The sequence below is a fragment of the Nannospalax galili genome, unplaced genomic scaffold (assembly GCF_000622305.1).
Source record: "Nannospalax galili isolate Female #2095 unplaced genomic scaffold, S.galili_v1.0 scaffold728, whole genome shotgun sequence".
In the NCBI taxonomy this organism is placed as follows: Eukaryota; Metazoa; Chordata; class Mammalia; order Rodentia; family Spalacidae; genus Nannospalax; species Nannospalax galili.
This window is the reverse complement of record NW_008358642.1, coordinates 1050927-1071792: the sequence shown is the minus strand read 5'-3', so window position 1 is coordinate 1071792 and position 20866 is coordinate 1050927.

Here is a 20866-nt window from a genome sequence, read left to right as displayed (position 1 = left end):
GAAATAAAACCCATTTTTTTTGTCTACAAGAAATTCATCTCACTTTCAAGGACAAGCACCACTTTAGAGTGAAAACATGAAAACAATATTCTAAGCAAATGGGACCAAGAAATAAGCAGGCATTGCTGTCCTGGTATCTGACAAAATAGACGTTAAATTAAAATGAATCAAAAGAGATGAAAAGAAAGGTACTTTATTCTTATTTAGAGAACAATCAACTAGGAAGACATTGCAATCATAAACTTTTATGAAACAATCTCTGAAACATCCAATTTCATAACAAGATTACTTTGAACATCATGAAACAGATTAACCCGAACTAGGTCATAATGATTTCAGATCCCCATTTTCTCCAATATATAGGTCAAAGAATAAACAAAGAAACATCTGAACTAAACGATATCATACATCAAATGGACTCAACATCAGACTGGTCCTCCCAAGCACCAAAGAATACACATTTTACTCAGCAGCCCATAGGATTTTCTCTAAAAGAGACTACATACTGGGGCACAAAACAAAACTCAACAACTACAAAAACTTGCAATAATTCCAGAGAGTCTATCAGACCAGAAGGGACCAAAACTTAAATCAACAGCTTTAGTAACCACATGAACTCATGGAGATAAGGAATGATTCAAAGAAGAACTCAAGAAAGAAATAAAAATATTCTTGGAATTAAATGAAAATGAAAATGCAACACAACACAACATTAAATGCAGTCTAAGTGGGAAGTTGCTAACTAAGAGCCTCTTCATTAAAAAAAAAAAAAATCTCAAAAGAGTGCAAGTACATGCTTAATGATAGTACTCAAGGATCTTGATAAACAAAAATAAATAAAACACTAATCCAGCATGCAAGAATAAATAATTAAAACTAGAGTGAAACAGAAAAAAAATATAATACAAAGAATCAATGAATCTAAAAGCATTGTCTTTGGTGACCAGGGTAACCAAACCAGGTTTCAAACTATGTAACAGAGCTATAGTAAAAACAGCATGGTACTGACACAACAGCAGAAATGTAGATCAGAGAAACAAAATAGAAGCCCCAAGCATGTGTGTACTTAATTACAAAGATAACAAAAATGCATAGTGGAGGAAAGACAACATCTTTAGCAAATGGTGTTCTGAGACCAGATCTGTACATGGAAGAATGAAATTAGACCCATACTAAGAAATACTTTACTATCCTTAATAATTAGGGAAATGAAAATTAAAACTAATATTTCCTCTTACCCCAATCAGAATAACTAAGATCAAGAAATCAAATGATCACAAATACTGGTGAAGATGTGGGCGGAAAAGGAACTCTCATTCATTGCTGCTGTGATTGTAAACTGGTACAACCACTGCAAAAATCAGTTTGGAGATCACCTTAAAAATACTAAAAATGGATTTTCCATACGATCCAGCTATACCACTTTTTGGCATATACTCAAAGGACTGCAGAGATACATGTTCAGCCATGCTTATTGCTGTTCTTCTTACAATAGATAAGAAATGAAACAACCTAAATGTCCCTCAACCAGTTAATGAATAATGAATATGTGGTAGATTTACCTCATTTCTCAACAGGAAAGACAAACAAAAATCATGAAATTTGCAGGTAAATGAATGGAAATGTTTTACTTAGTTATGTAACTTAAACATATATAAATGACATGTTCTCTCCTATTTGTGGGTCCTAGTCCCAAATCCTTAGACATAAGTATGTATCCTTCTATAAACTCCAGAGTCTGAAAAATGGAAAGGAAACATGGAGATAAAGGATAAAAAAGAGCTCAAGGGAGGGGGGAAGTAAGAAACAGGTGTTATCAAGGGGGACATGAATAAAATTGGTTACAATTTAACTGTGTGTCAATGGCTATACAGTGGGAAAGAGAAGAGAGAATTAAATAATGTTTAGGAGGTATGAAAAGTCAAAGGGAAATGTAGTATTTAAAAAGATTACTGAAAAATACATATATAATGTGAATATATGTGTATAGCTGAAAATTGTATAACAAAAATCACAGTTCCAAGAAAAGGAAATCTCACTTTGAGTTTTTTCATTAGGGTAGTTCAAGGGACTCCTAAAAGAGTGTAGGTTATTGTCACAACCTTTGATTTCCTCCCAGAACTTGAAGGTAGACTCTATTGCTACACACATGACATACTTTACACATAGGACTTGGAGCAACTAAGTTTGAACTGACCTGGAAGCCTCCTCCCTGAAGACTAGTTCTCATAGTATCAGAAGATGCTCTGCAGTCTACAAAGGGAGAAAGACAATCAATGACCCTACCCAGGTACAAAGCCTAGAGACGACAATGACTGGCTGAGGAAATTATCTCTACTGGTTCAGTAGTGGTCCTTTTAGCTATCTAAGACTAAAAGCCCATTCAATGGGAGGAAATTCATGCATGGAAATTTAAACATAGCCAAGCACACATGACTGGAGAGGTTATAGACTCTAGAGAAGAATCTACTTCTGTCATTTTCGTAGACCAGAATAATTTCTTACCATAGTCTAAATATTGATCCTTATACTTACAGACCAGTATACCTGTCAACACTCATCAAAGAAAGTTCTTTTTGCAACAGATGGAGACTATTACAGAGCTTTGCAACTGATCAAACATAGAATAAGTAACTGTGAGCTCCCCAGCTCTAAGTGGTACACCTAAAATGAAATAGCTACATCAAAGACTCAAGGAACATTGTGGAAGTCAGGGTAGAAAGAATGTAAGACCCAGAGAAAAGATACATGCTGCCAGCTAACATGTTCTAGGCATGATAGGGAATCTACACAAATGAAATCTCTAGTGTATGTATGGTATTCTAACAAGAGCTACACAATGACAAAAATAGCTGACATGGTAAGGTGAATGCAGGAAAACCCTGTGGGGGGGCATCCCACCTTAAGATGAAGAGTTATTGGTAGTCAACTGGGAATGGGGAGATTCAGTTTTCTCCAGAGACTAGCTTCCTAGGAGGTTATCCAATCACAAGTGGGCAACCGTAAAGACGGGTACACAGGAGCACTACTAAATGTATTCAGTGAATTAAAAATAAATATTATATACATATAGATATATAGATAATCGTGATTTGGAGGGATAGAAAAACATAGTGACCATACTTGTGCATGAAATTCTCAAAAATAAAATAAAATAATATATATGTAAAATTCTGTACATGATAGTATTATTTCAAAAAGGCTAAAGCATAATAATTACATCAACACTAAAAAGAGGAACAGTCAAATATTGTGATAAAAATAGTTAAATGTGACTTCATTTCTGATAAATTAATTGAATATTAGAGCATGAACTTCAGGGGACTGCCACTAAGAGCTAGTCATAGCTCTTGAATTTTTTACTGAAGTGGGCTACAATGAGGCAAACACCGAGGGTGTGCTGTGGCTGTGAGTTTCTGTAGCAGAATGAGTGGATTTTTTCAGGCTGTACTTCATGGGAACGCCATATGTTGGGATCACACTGGCAAATAAAGATGAGGTCTGAGAAAAGGAAAAGTCATTGGAAACCATATCTCAGTTAACTGTGATCTGTTTCTACAATGCAGTTCTAGATCTCAACTGCTGACAATTGTGAATGATCTCAGTGTTAAGAGGATTCAGGGTCTCTTGTTATCTGTTGTTATTGGGGTCATGTAATATGATCAGCACCACAGGTGTCTTGACATGTGTGTCCTGTTGCTTTTTGTACTACAATCCTAGAAGTAGAGAGTTGTTCTATGACCTGTGGAAGAGCTCCATGGTTTTGTTTCCCAATGTCTGACTTTCGCCATGATCTAAACACTTAAAACCGAAAGTATGCTGGAGAGATGGCTCAGCAGTTAAGAGCACTGGCTGTTCTTGCAGAAGACCCAGGTTTGAATCCAGCACCCACATGGCAGCTCACAACTGTCCATAACTCCAGTTCCAGGGGATCTGACAGCCTCTTCTGTCCTCTGCAGTCATTGCACAACATGGGTGCACTTACATGCATGCAGGCAATACACACATACATATAAAATAAAAATAATAAAATAAAATATTGAAAAAAAGAAAGTATGCTCTAATAATCCTTGTGCTTCTCTTCAACCTTCTTTCCTTCTTCCCCTCCTCCTTGTAGATGAACACCGAGTCTCAGTAAGAGAAGAGCAGTATGTGCAATGTATAGAGACTGATGATGTTTCATTTTATTGTTTTCTTCTCTGTTCTGCGGATAGAACCCAAGGCTTGTCATGTGCTTGGGAACTGATCTACAATTGAGCACCACTTTAATCCTTGGTTCTATGAAATCATGTCTTGATAGGCCGCTTAGGTTAACTTTCAACTTGTGAAGAGCTTGTCTCTGCCTCCTGAGACTAGGGATGGATTATTGGTATTCTTTACCATACCAATTGGCCAATTTTGTAATAATATTACCATGCTACATTTGTAAAAACATTCTTCATACACTGTATTCATTAAAATATGGCAATGTGCTGTGCCATAGCCTTTAAATAGGTACAACTTTAAAGCGACTTTTTTTTTGGAGACAGGGTCTCCCTCTAGTCCCAGCTGATCTGGAGCTCACTATGCTCCAGCCTGGCCTTATTCTTACAATCTGCCTGACTCTTCCTCTCCAGTGCTTGGACTGAATGTGTACACAATCAAGCATGCCTGAAAGTGACATTAAAAAAAAAAAAAAAAAAGCGTAGATGAAAATTTTTAAAAAATGTGAATTTAAAACAATGGTCTTGGTGACTGATGAAATGGCTCAGTGGTTAAGAACACTGGCTCCTCTTACAGAGGACCAGGGGCTTCATTTCAGTTGCCAGCTTGCATACGGCACCTCACAATCATCCATCATCCATAACTCCAGTTCCAGAGGATCCAAGGCCCTTTCTGGCCTTTCTGGGTATTACATGCTGGGTACACTTACCTACATTCAGGCAAGAGACACACACACACACACAAAATATAAATAAAGCTTTAAAAAACCATGGTGTTATACTTGCTTTGGCCACACATTGCAATCAGAGAGATTTATGCTGAGCTGTGTTCTTGTAAAGTTAACAACAAATTCATTGCACTTTGTGTTTTTAAGGCACATTATCTTGGAAGTAATTATTTAACTGTGAGATTCTGTAGGACTTTCCATGATGGAGAGTCACTTGTACTAGGAATATTTTAGTGATTTTGAAAGTTAGAATTTTTATATCTAAAGTAGCTTTTAAAGTTTAAAATTTGGATCTTATGTGTTAAAATCCTTTATTTTATTTCTGTTACTAAATAATGTTACTTTTTCACATATTATATCCTATTTTTATGCAGTAAATCTGGAAATGATAATTATAATTTTATGTTAACATGATGTTATTAAGTATGGTGTTGAGGTGTTATTTATAATCTACCAATTCATTTGTGTTAAACTTGAATTTTCTAAGGGGATAAACAGTAACTTAGAGACATAGAGAAGACAGATATTAATATTTCAGAAGAACCATACATTTTACAAGCAAATTCTAATAAACTATAATACAAAAACAGCATTATATTTTCATCTAAAATTAATTTTGTTCTTTGTTAGCTACTGCATATACTTTTTAACATATGCTCATATCTATAGATGCAAAATTTTGAATTTTGGATTTTTGGTTTGAATGTGAAAGGTCACTCATCGTCTCTCATAACTGGATGCTACCTTTGAAGTCTTAGATATATGCATGTTTCAATCTGAAAGTGCAGAGTGGTCCAAAAACTAAGAAATGATAATGGAGGAGTTGAGGGGAGGCATCCTCGAACGAGTGGTAGAATGCAATAATAGGAAGGGAAAGGGAACGTTAGACTAGGAAGGGTTAAGTGAGGTGGGGAATGGGAAGGCATGAAGAGGAAGGAGTACAGGGAGGATAAAGACACTAAAAGACCTTTATAAAAATCCATAGAGAAACCTACCACTATGAAAGCTTCTTAAAGTATATACATAGAAATCATGAAAATAGATTAAAATAAGCTATTTTGTAGTTGGGGACATTTCCCTTTCTAGACATTAGCAACACCAGAAAATAAGCTGTTTTAGATGTCAGTTAAATGACCCTGAGGAAGTTAGGCTGGAAAAGTACTCAAAGGAACATGCTCTGGCCTCACATACATAGATAAACAACTAATGCTAAGCAAATGGATGGTTTTGGTAAAGAGAAGCTCATAGTAACAGTTAGAAATGCCCTGAGAGAGAACAGTGATGCTGCAGTGGGATTGAGCCTAATTGGTATTGGGTGGTTTTCATATTGACTCTACATGTACTTTACAGTAACTTACTGAATGGGCAAAAAGTTTGTTAATACTCCATTCCATATCTAAAGAATTTAGAGCTACAGATCTGGGTTCGAATCCCAGTACCCACATGGCAGCTAACAACTGTCTGTAACTCCAGTTACAGGGAATCCAATAGCCTCTACTGTCCTCTGCAGGTATTGCATGAAATGGTGCACTTACCTACATGTAAGCATAACACCCATATACATAAAATAAAAATAATAAATAAATTATTTTTAAAAAAGAGCTACATTCAAGTCCAGATAAGCTTAAATTATTCTAATTTAACAAATATTCTCTAAGGAATTCTATGAATTCCTTTTTTCCTCTAGTTAAGTTAATTAGGCTCTAAAAGTTACTTGATATGGTAGATCATCATAGGATGGCATGTTACCTGTTTCTCAGTTTAAACATCCTTAGAGATAGTAGAATTACATTTGTAATTTGTACCGAGATGACCTATTATTTCATGTCTGAAGACTGAATAACCCAATATGCCTATTTTAACAAATATACACTTAGAAAAATATAGGCAGTTTGTGTTTATTAATGAAAGTCAAAGTATCTTAGTGAGAAAAATTCTAAAGACCACCTGGTAGGCAAAAAAAAAAAAAAAAATCAAAGGTGAAAAGAGTTGTAAATCTTTTTCCAAAGGCTTTATTTTTGTTTTTCTTATTATTATTTTTGTTTTTACATGTTGAATGTCAGAATCTAGAAACTGAATTATGGCATTAATGCATTATTAAGTAACAGTTTATTTTCCACAAACTTAATTGTTCAAGATAGTCATTGTGCAAAAGTCTTAGCTCAAATGATATTTAAGGGAGTAAAGCTATCATGCTTATTCCATGATACTTAGTAACTTGTTGCATTTTAATTAGTTCTGAATAAAACTGAATACAATGAACCTTTCAATTTGCAATTCAAAACTATTTTGAAAGAAAGGGCAGCTGTCATATGACTAGATACAGTTAAAAACGATGGCCTGTCAAGCCCAGGTCCCCAGAGTGACAAAAGTTCAAAATCTGTTAGTGCTATGTTTTTCAAATTATCCTCTTCTGTTTCCATTTTCACTTTCAGAGGAACTCATAGTAATCTGTATTCAACAGTATTTTGTTGGAGCAAAAGGGCAATGGTTATTGGTTATGTGTTAAAATTCACTTGGGAAAAGAGAAGAGATACAAAGAAATTGTTTTTAAATAAAAGAGAATAATATTTATTATGCAAACCACATTTTAGATCTCTTTTCTTCGTCCTTGGAAGATTTTAAGTAAAAAGAAATATCGGTTACACTGGGTTTGGGTTTTTTTATTTTTTTATTTCTTTCCCTGTTCTCTTGAGTCCTGTGGTAAGATTAGGCCAGGAAAATCCAGGTAACAACCTGAATATGAAGTTCCCATGGGAGAAAAGCAGATTGAATTCAAACTCCAGAAATCTCTCTGCCACATTAGTAGTTGTGAAGCTGCCATATTTGTCAGTGTCTTTCAGTCACTAAAATCTCTGCCACTTTTGTCCTTGAATATGGCAGTTCTATGCCTGGGTATAAACCTTAGTATCTTATAGTGCTTTCTGAAATATTGGAATCCAGTTATGAATTATTGTATGTGTTATGGTCATAGGTAATAATTTTATAAGTCCCAATTTGTTACAGTTGAGAAATAGAAAATCTGTGGTTTTGAATTTGATGTTTTAAAGGACATTCATGATAGCATTATTAAAGTCCTTGAGGAAGCCATTGCATTCAACAGTTCAAGCTGACCAGCTTTTAATACACAGAAAGTACCTTCATTTTAACCAAGTGTTATAATTACTTCTTCCAACTTAACTACTATCAAAACTATATTTTTGAAATAAATTTTAATGAATATGTATTGGTTTTCCTTTTACGTACATCTTATGCTTCCTGGAATAGCTTTCATTTTGATCTGGTCCTTACATTTATCATCAGTGACTTTTATACTATGAAAGTAAGTAGGTCAGTTTTGGAGACTTTTGTCACTGGTAACCTCTCTTCATGAAATCACTAAATGAATTGTTAACCACATACTATTTCCAGGCACCAGGGAACTGGTGGTACAACAAGGAGACAGTCTATTTCATATGATATTTACAATTCATTTTTGAAAATCAAGCACCGAATGAGTAATTACAGTGGTGCCACATGTTAAAGACTGGTGCCGTGAGAACATGTAATTGGGCAGGCAATGTACTCTGGTGCTGATGTCAGTGAATGTCTCCTAGTAGGACCAGTTTTCCCAGGTGACTTCTAAGTGTAAGCACAGAGTTGATGTGTGAAGTGGAGGGCAAGCAAGGACTGTTCTGATACAGCAGAAAAACAATTCCATCTTCTCACCTTTCTTTCCTTTACCACCCACTAACTTTTCTAATGAGGATTTAAGATTAAGAATGATAAAGATTAGATAAAAGCTCCCAAATATTTTCAACAATTTTGACCTGTGGAACAGAGTATGTTGCTAAAAGAAGAAGAAAGAGTACATGAAGTTATCAGAAAAAAGTGATGGGGAAGTATGGAAGAGTTGGAGGGGAGGGAGTGGGCATGGATTTGATCAAAACAACTTATACGCATGTATGAAATTCTCAATAAATTGTTTAAAAAAAAGAATGGTAAAGAATGAATATACATAACTGTATCAGGAATAAGGATTCATAATGATGTGGTGATTGAGTAGATATGAAATGCGGGAAAGAATGAAGGTGAATAAAAGTCTGTTATTCTAGATTCTGCTACTGAATAGAAGACAATGCCATCTATCAAAACTCAGTCCACCAGAAAAAAAAAAAAATTGGGAAAAGCTTATGAGCTTAATTCTCTGTGTGTTGAATTTGAGAGATTCAAGGGACCAAGGGGTTTTTGTCCAGTTTGAGTTTGCATGCTGTCATCATTGAAGCAAGTTCATACGAGTAAGTTCTCAGAAACATGGAAAATTCTGTTTCGTTGTGGTCATCCAGCACCCAGTCTTACAATCTTTCTGCCTCACCTCCCTTCTTCTGCAATGGTTCCTGAGCCCTAGGTGGGTGAGGTTCAATATAGAAGTCCTATCAAGGGACTCTGCAGTCTCTTATTGTCTATATTTTGGTCAGTTGAGGCTTTCTATGTTAATTGTCCTCTGTTGCACTAGGAAACTTCGCAGGTGAGAGTTGAGGGATGCTTTAGTGTTCCCTCTCCTCTTTGTTCCACTATGTTCCTTGAGCCTTAGCTGTAGAAGTGTGGAGGTATCAATGTAGATGTGTCCTATATAAGTGAATAAATAATATTAATGAAAATGTGGTTTGGTTATTATCACAGTCATTGTTTATGAGTGCTTGTATTTCTGGCATTGTTCTATTCCTACTTAATAAACATAAAATACATAATTCCTTTTATCATAAAACCTTGCACCTACAGAAAAAATATAGTGTTCTATGCAGAGTATCAATTTTAAATATTGACTGGATGCCAAATATGTAATACTTTTTATATAACATTTATCTTTCCTCCCTAAAACTACTTTCCTCGTTTGCTCCATTCAGAACTGGAGGTTTTCCTCCTCTCTTTGGCCTCACTGACTTCCTGAAAGTGTTTAATGAGTATGTTGTCTTTGTGTCTGTGTGTGCCATAAATTTGATCATGATAGACATAACCCTTACTCTTTCAGAACCTATACTCTAATCCTGTGAATATCTTAGATGTCATAGGAAGTTCCTTCATAAAGGTAATGGTGCTAGGCATGGTGGCACACGCCTTTAATCCCAGCACTTGGGAGGCAGAGGCAGGCGGATCTCTGTGAGTTCAAGACCAGCCTGGTTTACATAGTGAGTTCCAGGACAGCTGGGGCTACAGGGAGACCCTGTCTCAAAAAGACCAAAAAAAAAAAAAAAAAAAAAGGTAATGGTAATAAAATGTTGTACTTGGGTCTGGTCTGGGTATGTAGTTAACTGAGTGGGTGCTTGCCTTATATGCAAAAAGGCCAGCACTTCATAAAACCAGGTATGGTCGTAAACATCTATAATCCCATCAATCAGGAAGACTGAGAATTAGAAGTTCACCATCATCCTTGGCTAAATACTGAGTTTGAGACCAGTTACATCAAGGTACATGATATTCTGGCTAAAAAGAAAAAGACGTAAGATACTAAATTGAATTAGACAGTTAAATCATGAAAGAAATGGGGACATACAGAGGTATTGGTCCGAAAAAACTACTGAAGCTTGTTATATTAGAGGCAGGACTTGAAAGATGAAGATATGTCCTTACGTATGACAGAAATATTGAGCCAAATTCTTTCTGAAAAATAAGAAACTATTAATATATACCTGCTGAACCCACAGGGTACCCCACAGTCTTGCTAACCCCAAACTCAGTTCTTTTTATTTCTTCTTGTTTTAGACTGCTTCTGAGCATGAGCATGCTTATCTGAAATCTTGGATATAGAAAGAGAATTCCAAATTTCTAACACATTCATGAAATAAATAATACTTAAGAGACTTATATCTACATATAAATGTACCGAGACAGCCTGAGAGGGTGGTTTCCGACTGCCATTGGTGTAGCGGCTCTGATTTCAGCAGAACACCAGAGAGTAATGAGTGTTGACCTCCCTCTGGCCTCCCTCTCACAGAGGGGCTGAGAATGCAGGGGACTACCTGAGAGCCCCTGGATCCTGCCTCCACGTGGTGAGGACCCGGGTTCGATTCCCAGCATCCACAATGCAGCTGTGGACCGTCATTAACTCCAGTTCCAGGAGAATCTGAAACTCTCTGCTGAACTCCCCTGCATTGCACTACACGGGTACACTCACATACATGCAGGCAATACACTCATACACATAAAATAAAAATAATAATAAAAATAAAATATTCACACAAAAGAACACTGATTGTTCTTGCAGAAGACCTGGGTTCGAATCCCATCACCCACATGGCAGCTCACAACTGTCCATAACTCCAGTTTAGGGGCCCCGGCAGCTTTTTCTGTATGCTGGCATATCACGGTACAGGTGCACTTACCTACATTCAGGCAATACACACATACACATAAAATAAAATAATAAATAAAATATAAATTAAAAAAAAAACCTGCTTAAAGTTTTGCATCTTAAACTTTAAGACTTCTATAGTTTATAACTAATCTTAATGTGTTACATTATAATAATATATTTGAGATAATTGTTCATCTCTGCTTTAAATTTAAAAATATAGCAAATACCTGCAAAATGATTAACATAATTACTATAGTTGTAAACAGATGGCAATAAATAAATAAGTAAAGTCATGTGCCACAATTTTATCATCTGGATGCCTCAAACCCTAATGAGAAATGAATTTTTTTTTAGCAAACACAATAATTTCAAAGTGCCTCTTACCATGACTTATTTTTAACAAATAATTAGTTTAAATTTGTTAAGAAAAAACAAAACAAAAGCAAAACAAAACTATTAATAATATGTTTTACCTGTCTTTATTACTGTTAGATATTTAAGAAGCCATATATATCAGAAATCAAAAGGTTACGGATATGAGATTTTTTTGCTGTTGTTTGGCAAGGATTTTTAAGGTAAAATACTGTTCCAAATGAAAATGGATAAAAATAATATTAAAAAATTAATTGGTATATTGTAGAAAAATATTAAGAAAATTGAACTTAAAGACAGTGTAATTATAATTAAGTTGGTTATAATATTGTGGTGGATAGCTTTAGTGTCAACTTGACACACCTGGGTTTTGGGAGCCTCAGTTGGGGAATTGCCTCCATTGGACTGGCCTGTGGCCATGTCCATGGGGCACCTTCTTGATTCTTGAGTGATGTGGGAGGGCCCAGCCCACGGTGGGTGGTGCCACCCCTGGGCAGGTGGGCCTGTGTTGCATAAGAAGGAAGACTGAGCAGGGGCCAGGGGAGCAAGCCAGTAAGCAGCATTCCTCCATGGCCTGTGCTCCAGCTCCTGCCTCCAGGTTCCTGCCCTGAGTTCCGACCTTAGGCTCCCGGATGAACTGTGAACTGGAAGATGTAAACAGAATAAACCCTTTCCTCTCCAAGTTGGTATTGGTCAGAGCATTTTGTCACAGCAATGAAGAACAAACTAGGACAAATATAAAGATTAGTTTTCTTAAATGTCAGTTTTGCTTAGAAAAACAAGGACTTTTAAATATGATTATTAAATTCAAAATTACAGAATATTCCTTAAAGGATAAAGAAATTCAGAAAAAGAAAAAAGACAAAAAAAGAACCATCACATCAATCACTCCAACTGGAGAGTAAGGCTGTATCCAGACACTTCTAACCTATTCCTGTACTACAAAATGCAAAGAGATGAACTTTAAGAGTCTCATGTACCAACTTCATCTAAGGGACTCATTCATGTGGACTTCAGAGATACTGGTTGGGACTCATCTTCAATTAATTGAAGATCAAGTACCCCCAAATAACTGAACATTTCTCTCAATTTTTTTCTTCCTTAAACTCTTTTATACTTTGCTATTTTAATAGTTCCTAATATATAATATTTTACTTAGTATATTCCTAAATGATAAAACAATGTTAATTTTGGTTTAAATTCAGTTATAATTGCTTACCCAGAACCCCTACCTTACTCAATTACTTTTTAATGTTTAAAGGATTTAAATGTTTTTACTGTTCATAAAAATATATGTGTATTTTCCTAATTATTCAGTATAAAATTTGCATAAAAAGCCCAGTTTTCAATTTCAATTTTGTGTATATACATATTATATATAATTGTATATTATATACATAGTGTCCTAGTTTGTCCCTCCACTGCTGTGACAAAACACTCTGACCAATACTAACTTGGAGAGGAAAGGGTTTATTTAGCTTACATATCCTGGGTCACAGTTCATCTGGGAGCCCAAGGTAGGAACTTATGGCAGGAACTTGGAGGCAGGATCTGGAGCACAGGCCATGGAGGAACACTGCTTACTGGCTTGCTCTCCTGGCCCCTGCTCAGCCTGCTTTCTTATGCAACACAGGCCCACCTGCTCAGGGGTGGAACCACCCACAGTGGGCTGGGTCCTCTCACATCACTTAAGAATCAAGAAGGTGCCCCATGGACATGGCCACAGGCTGGTCTAATGAAGGCAGTTCCTCAATTGAGACTCCCTCAACCCAGGTGTGTCAAGCTGACACTAAAGCTATCCAGCGAGTCTGGGTCATTCATGGCGCTTCGTGAACATCTCAGCACTATGTGTGTGTGTGTGTGTGTGTGTGTGTGTGTGTGTGTGTATATTTTTTTAACCAAATTCATCCAATTAGATTAAAAGTGCCTTGAAGTGTACTCCAATGTTTAACAAGTACTACAACCTTATTTTCTCTAGATAGAAATACCCAAGGATTTGGTTTAATTCTTCTCATCGAAACTATACATCACTTTAATAACAACATATTCATGGTATTGCATAGTTTACATACTAAAGTTCTTTGATTAAATGAGCATCTAAGCTGTCCTATATAGTACAATTAGCTGGGATAAAAAAAAATTAAGCAACATTTATAGTTTAGTAAGGAAATGGATAAAAGGTAGTTGGTTAAGCCCTTAAGGTCTATAAAATTCCGAATTCCTAAGAGTTTCATCTCTTGTTTCTATTTGTTATATAAATGAAGACATTCTTGTTAGAAGAAAGTTTGAATACTGTATTGTTTGTAATTTCTTCTATAATATGTCATTTATTTTTTCTAACTAAAGCTAGTATGATGCCAATATAATACAGCAAATGAAGTCATGATCCACAAATAAGAACTACTAGAGTTAGAGCTAGCCACTACATGATGTTACAGCTATAAGGTCTAACTTATCTAAAGAAAAACCAATAGAAAACAATAGATTTGTTTACATGTTCCAAATATAAACAAAACAGCTCATAGAGTACAGATAACTGTAAATACAGGGGGTAACATAGTCAATCTCATTTTTATTTCAATATTTGTTGCCTTATCTGTTATATTTGCTCCATTAGGCCAAGCAATACTGTTGTTTATTTTAAGTATAGTCATCCTATTATATGCCACATACAAATGTCATGTCAGATAAAGAGGACAAAAGAAAAGTAAGATCCGGATCATGCTGGCTAATAGTTTTGATATGATCCAAGCATTTCTTTCTTACTGACTTTTCCAGCTAGCTATTCCTCTCTCCTGAAAACTGCTATCTCACCTGCAATTGAGCTTCATCTACATCAGATTCTAGGAATGAGCCTTCCTAAGACAACCTGTGAATAAATAATATGTGCCCCTGCATGCACAAAATGTGATGCTTGGCCGAGAGGGGGAACTGTGAAAGGTTACCCCAAAAGAACTTCTGCACCTTGGACTTAACTTCCTGCAAGGCTGACCAACTGATTATCACTCTGGAGACTGTGGAACATTTGTAATATTGCAGGCCTAGAGTCTAATGATCATTTATCTCAGGCCATCTTTAGCCCCCTAAACAGCCACTCCTTACCTCTGTTTCTGATCTAACATCCTGTGACTAACATAAAAACATTTTAGAATGTATTAACTTAGCAGACCACCAGGTCTCACCAATTCAAAAGCTAAGAATGTCATCAGATAACATCTGAGACCTATGGTAAGAACCCTTCTGCTTTGCTGTGACCCGCCTACTGAATGTATCCACCAATGTATTCGAAAAGTGTCTTGATCTATGACTTTTCTTTATTCTGTTACTATGAAAATTAAAGACATCTGTTACCAAGCTGGAACATGGAATTTGGGGTAACCTGAATCTGTGTTCCTGGGCCATGGTCACTCATATTTGGCTCGAGAATAAACTCTTATCTCCTTAAAAAAAAAAAAAATGTATACCATATACCACTCATCAAAGAAGCTTCTTTTTGCATCAAAAGGAGACTATTACAGAGTTATGCAACTGGTTACACACAGAGAATATATGTCTGAGTGATATCCAGCCCTAAGTGACACATCTACAGTGGAGCCTCTATACCTACAGCTCAAGGAACATAGCAAAATTGGGAGGTAGAGAGAATATTAATGCATCAGTCAACTCTCACCAGTGAAGCTTCCCCTTACAACAGAGTGCAATGCACACAGAAGGCCACAGCTGGTCAAGTTTGAGAGAATAAGAGACTTCAGAGTGTGCATTTGGATAGAGCTTGGATGGGACTCCTATATTAAACCTTTCCCATCTATGATTCAGGGACCATTGCAGAAGAGGGGGCAGAGAGATTGTCAGAGAGAGGGTTGTGAATGAACATAAAGGTGTTGATCATCTTTAAGCGAGTGATGCTAGACAGGCTGAAGAGGCTCCAGTAGATTAACTCACACAGAAAGGCAACTGGATACACAAACTTGACTTGATAGGCCTTAACATATATAATAAAATGCATGAAGCCCTGTGAGCAGGCTATGGGGAATATGCAGATAAGGAAGGAGGTGTTGAATATGATTAAGGCATATGTTTGAAACCCACAAAAATTCAATAAACTGTATTTAAAAATAAAATTAAAAGAAAAGTATTTAATATTTGAGGACTATACTTACCTCATTCTACAAAATCCTCTGTCTCTACCTTGCAATGTTTCTCACATTCTCCCCAACCCCCTCTCACTTAAAGCTCTTCTTTATTATTGCTATTTATCTGTCTTTAAATAAGCAACCTACTAAATTTATTTAGTGGTGTTAATAAGAAGCTAAATCCTTATGATTTCATAAATATGTCTACCTGTCATTATATAGGTCTTGTTCAGACAAACATACTGTCAAAATTGACATGGCGACATGGATGGGGGAAATTTCACAAGGTTCTAACTCTAGATAAAGAACAACAAGCAATTAATGGTTGAGGAGGTTTTGTTTTGAATGCAGACCTTTGGAGAAAATCTGAGGGTCCTATGAGAAAAGTAGGATTAAACTCATACTCTCCAGAGCTTTCTTTGTCTTTCCACCAAACTCAAGATGGTTTTGGTTTTAATTTCATGTTTATATACACTAAATCTTGTTCCCATTTCAACTGATCTATGCAGTTATCTATTAGTCTTGCCCAATTTACAGAGGCCTTAGCTCAAGCTTTGCCTGCAAACTTGGTTCACAAGATCTTGATCATTAGTCTTTTTTTCTTCTCCCTGACCCTGGCTTTCCAGATGGATTTTGAGTTTCCCATTAACATAATTCCTTTCTCTGACACAGAGTCATTTAATGAAAAGAGAATATCTTAATTAAAACATATGATTAGCTTTGTCAGTTCAAGTGAAAATGACTCTCTAATTTAGACACAGGCATAGAATTTTAAAGTTAGGGAAAGCCTTAGAGATCACCTAGTAAATGAATGGTTTTTGTAATTGTTCTCCCCTGCTGTGCACATTAGCATCCCTGCTGCACTGAGTGCTGTCAAATGGAGACTTTTAAGAGAGATACTGTGACCTTAGGAATGTGGACAGTTGTCTGATAGTGGAACTTCTTAATAACCTCACTGAGGTCCTCTGACTCACAGTTCATGACATAATTATTTATTGGGCTTTGGATAGAATCATTTATGGCTTAGTGCAGATAATAAAAGGGATTACTACTCAGGCAGTTTTTCTCTTAAACTCACAGTTTTCCTAATCTCTCTCCCTATGGCAACAGAGCAATTACTTTCCAGCATGTTGGTTCCTTTGTATTTTAAATATAGATAAATGTAATCATGCTGAAAACTTTGGGGTTAACGTTCTCCTGAACTGAAATCCAAAACTGCAGAATAGCTTAGTTTTCTGAAACTCTTGTTTGTAGCGGCACATAGACAACCAAGTATATCTCAAGTAAATCCATAACTACTGTAGTGTCAAAGAAGGAAGTCTCGTATACTCACATCTTCATTAAAGCATGATTCTCAGAAAACAGAATACATTTTCTTTGCTTGAATTTTCTCAGTTTTGTTTCTTTAGAAATTACAACTTGGTGAACATAGAAAAGAATTTTACAAAAACGAAAAAGTGATTGGTTTGAGATGAGGAAGAAAAGATATACCATGAGCAAAATTCCTCAATGGACATATTCAGTCAATCAATTAAACACACCACACATGCAAACCACGTCATAGTAACGCAAGAATTTAAATAGGCTGTGTCTGGAGAAAGGACTCCCTATCAGTGTTTCAAATACCTCAATTTGGAAATATTTTTATAAGCCTAGGTGTGAATTTGTCCAAAACGATATTGAGTTCCTTTAAAAATCAAAAATCCGTTAAGATGTCATGAGAATTGGTGTACTTTAGATGAATTGCTGTATTTTACTAATTCCTAAAGAGCTCACAAAACAATGAGAGTAACCCATGCAGTATCATGTGTTAAAAATATATGTCAATTGCCTGTGATTACTATTATTATCAAAACAAAGCCTGGGTTTATATCGATTGAGTTAGGAAGGCTGGGAAGCAAATACTTAAAGTATTTGAAAATTTTCTTCCTTTCTTTTCAAGACTAGTATTTAACACATCATTGGAGAGAACTATTATCTTCAGTTCTCTTATCTGAATGCTAGAATGCATGACAAGAGCATACATTGGTGCATCTGATCAGGATTAACATGCACAAAGCAAGAAAATATCTCTCCCCCCAAAGAGACAGGATGCAGGCTTTTGAATCCTTTTCTTCAGTGAGTGTAGATTTGACGATCTGAAACAATTCAATGTCTGCTGCTCAACTCTAATGTTAAAAAGAAAAACATGGGGTTGGAAGATTTCTTGGTGGTTAAGAACACTGGTTCCTCTTGCAGAGGACCAGGATTCAGTTCCCAACACCCACATGGCAGGCAACTACCATCTGTAACTCCAATTCCAGTAGTTCTGACACTCTTCTGGCCTCTGTGGGCATTGCATGCACATGGTACACTTACATTCATACAGCAAAACACTCATATATTTTTTAAAAAAATTAACAAGAACCAATTTTTAAAAAGCAAAAATTTATGATAGTAAAAGTGGTTCACTTGTCCACACACATTAGTGAGATTATCTAAATTTGTAAATACTATTTTTATAGTTAATATCACATTTCCATATAATAAAGAATTAATTTTAAACTTAATCTTTAATCATCAATGAGTAAACACTTGTAGCCTCACATCTTGAGGACCTACATATAAAAATTGTAGATATTAATTTGAGTCCTATTGATAAGGACAGGAGATAGAAACTGGCTAGTCAATTTAGGGTAATAAAATAAATGTTTTTTTCCTTGGATAAACACCAGAAATGATTTGTTTCTCATCAACCAAAGGCTAGAAAGGGCAGAAAAAAGTTCTGTTTCCTTATCTCCTTTGTCCTGACTTCTGTCTGGAAGCTACATATGAGGGTGCACCTGAAACTCTGGACCAGATACTGATTCCTTCTGGAAAGCAATTTAAGAATAAGATTGCTGGATTTTCATGGTACAAATGGACTATGTCCATTCTCTCTTAACACTCCATCTATTAAATGATGTTAGAGTTACCTTTTCAAAAGTGGGAGGGTATTACAGTAGCCTGGTTCTTGGCTCTGCTGAGGTCCACTAAGGAAAATATATTTCCTCCTGGACCAAAGAATGGACTCTACCTCTGGCTTTGGGTACAGAACTAATATTCCAAGATACTGCAAATGGAAGAGTTAATCCATCAAGGTCTACCAATCACCTAGCCAAGACAGTACAGCTCATGAGGGCTTGTTTACCTTAAAACAATAAAAAAAAAAAATGGAAGGAATAGTTAACCCTTTAATGAGATAATGTACTTTTCTTTATTAGAAACTCCATTTTCATTGCAGTTTCTTATGGATCTGTACCTATACATCTGGGATAAACCTGACTGCTTTCTGAATTATTTAAAAAAAGTATAGCTTTCCCTTTATTTTCTTTCTCTCTTTTTCTTTTGAATACTGGTCATACCAGGCATGCTGTCTGAACTCTTCTCAGGACTTTCTTCCTCTTCCTGTAGAGCCTCCCCTGCTTTGTTTCTGACATGCTTTTGTTTGTCCAACCCTCACTGCAAATTATTTATATGTATTTATTTATTTGTTACTTCTCCATTTTCCTTCTCTGGGCAGTCACCAGATTTATAGCTTGCCTGCCCTGTTTTTTTGTTTGTTTGTTTGTTGGAACTCTATTAAATTGTCCTGAGGTTTTTCTGAGTTCGTTCTTAAATTTATTTTATTAATGAGATTAAGAACCTTGAGTAGAGACCCCAGTTTCCTTGTTAGCAGTATGGACCAGAGCAGATAGAAATAATGAGGGGACTGATCATTAACAGCCCTTTCTGTATCAATAATCTCCGTTTTTTGTCATTTGGTCAATGTTGACTCCATAGGTCTTCATTGTGGTTTGAATGTGAAATGTCCCCCATAGGCTTGTGTGTTCTCTCCCACCTCATGGTGTTGTTTGGAAAGGATATGGAATCTTTGGGAAGTAGAGCCTTACTGGAGGAAATGGGTCAATTGGAAGTAGGCCTTAAGACCACATATCTTAGTCCCATTCCTGCTCATTCTCAGTTTTCTGAGAATGCAATCATGTAGCCTTAGGCTGCCCTCCCTTTTCCACCATGACAGCATGACTCTCCTAGAAATATAAGCCAGGAAGCACTCTTCCTTCCTTCAAATATTTCTTCTCAAGTATTTTATCACAGCAATGAAAGTAAATAAGTCAGCTTTGCTGGTGACTTGTTACAGGGTGTAGAGAAAAGAAAGCAACTGAAAAAGGAAATCATGTAAAATAAGCATCCTGTTTATATAGGTTTGGTCACTGGAAAATGATTGTCTTATCTTCTCAGATAGATTCAGAACAGAACAAAACACATTTGAGGAGGGAACATGATTTTGTGTTGTGCTTGAGATTTTGAGTTTTAGCTTCTTTGTGAAAGTGAGATAATGTTGATCATGAGATGATCATGAGATGACTATGAGATGAGTATGTAGCATTGGACAGATAGTCAAGTTGAGAATTTCTGTTACTAAGTTGGAGATAGTGAGGAATTAGTGAGTATGGTGATGATAGCTTAGACACTGAAAGCACTTGAGAAGCAGCTGCCTAAAGAGGAAGTCTTTAGCCTTAGAACAATGTCATTAGCCTTAGAGCAATGCTGAAGAGGATGTGTGGAAATCAACTGTAGAGAAACAAAAGGGAAAATTCTGCAAAGGCTGATGTTTAAATAGTCAAATTTCAACATGTTTTGTTGTTGTTGTTGCTTTAAATATATATTTCTGAATTTTTGTGTATTTCATATAACATTTCTCTTTTTTAACTTTTTTATTATTTTTATTTTATGTGTATGTGTGTATTGCCTGCACGTAAGTAAGTGCATCTGTGTTGTGCAATGCCCAAGAAGGTCAGAAGAGGCTGTCAGATCCCCTGGGATGGGAGTTACAGGCAGTTGTTAGCTGCCATGTGGGTGCTGGGATTTGAACCCAGGCCTTCTGCATGAACAACCAGTGTTCCTAACCACTGAGCCTTCTCTACAGTCCCCATATAACATTTCTTAATAATATTATCCTCCACTTCCTCATCTGCATCCCCCCCTCATAACCTGGCCCCAGGATTTCACACATTTTGCCTTATATGTTAGGGTCTATTGAATCACGTTTGTGTACCTAGATGTCCCTCATTTTTT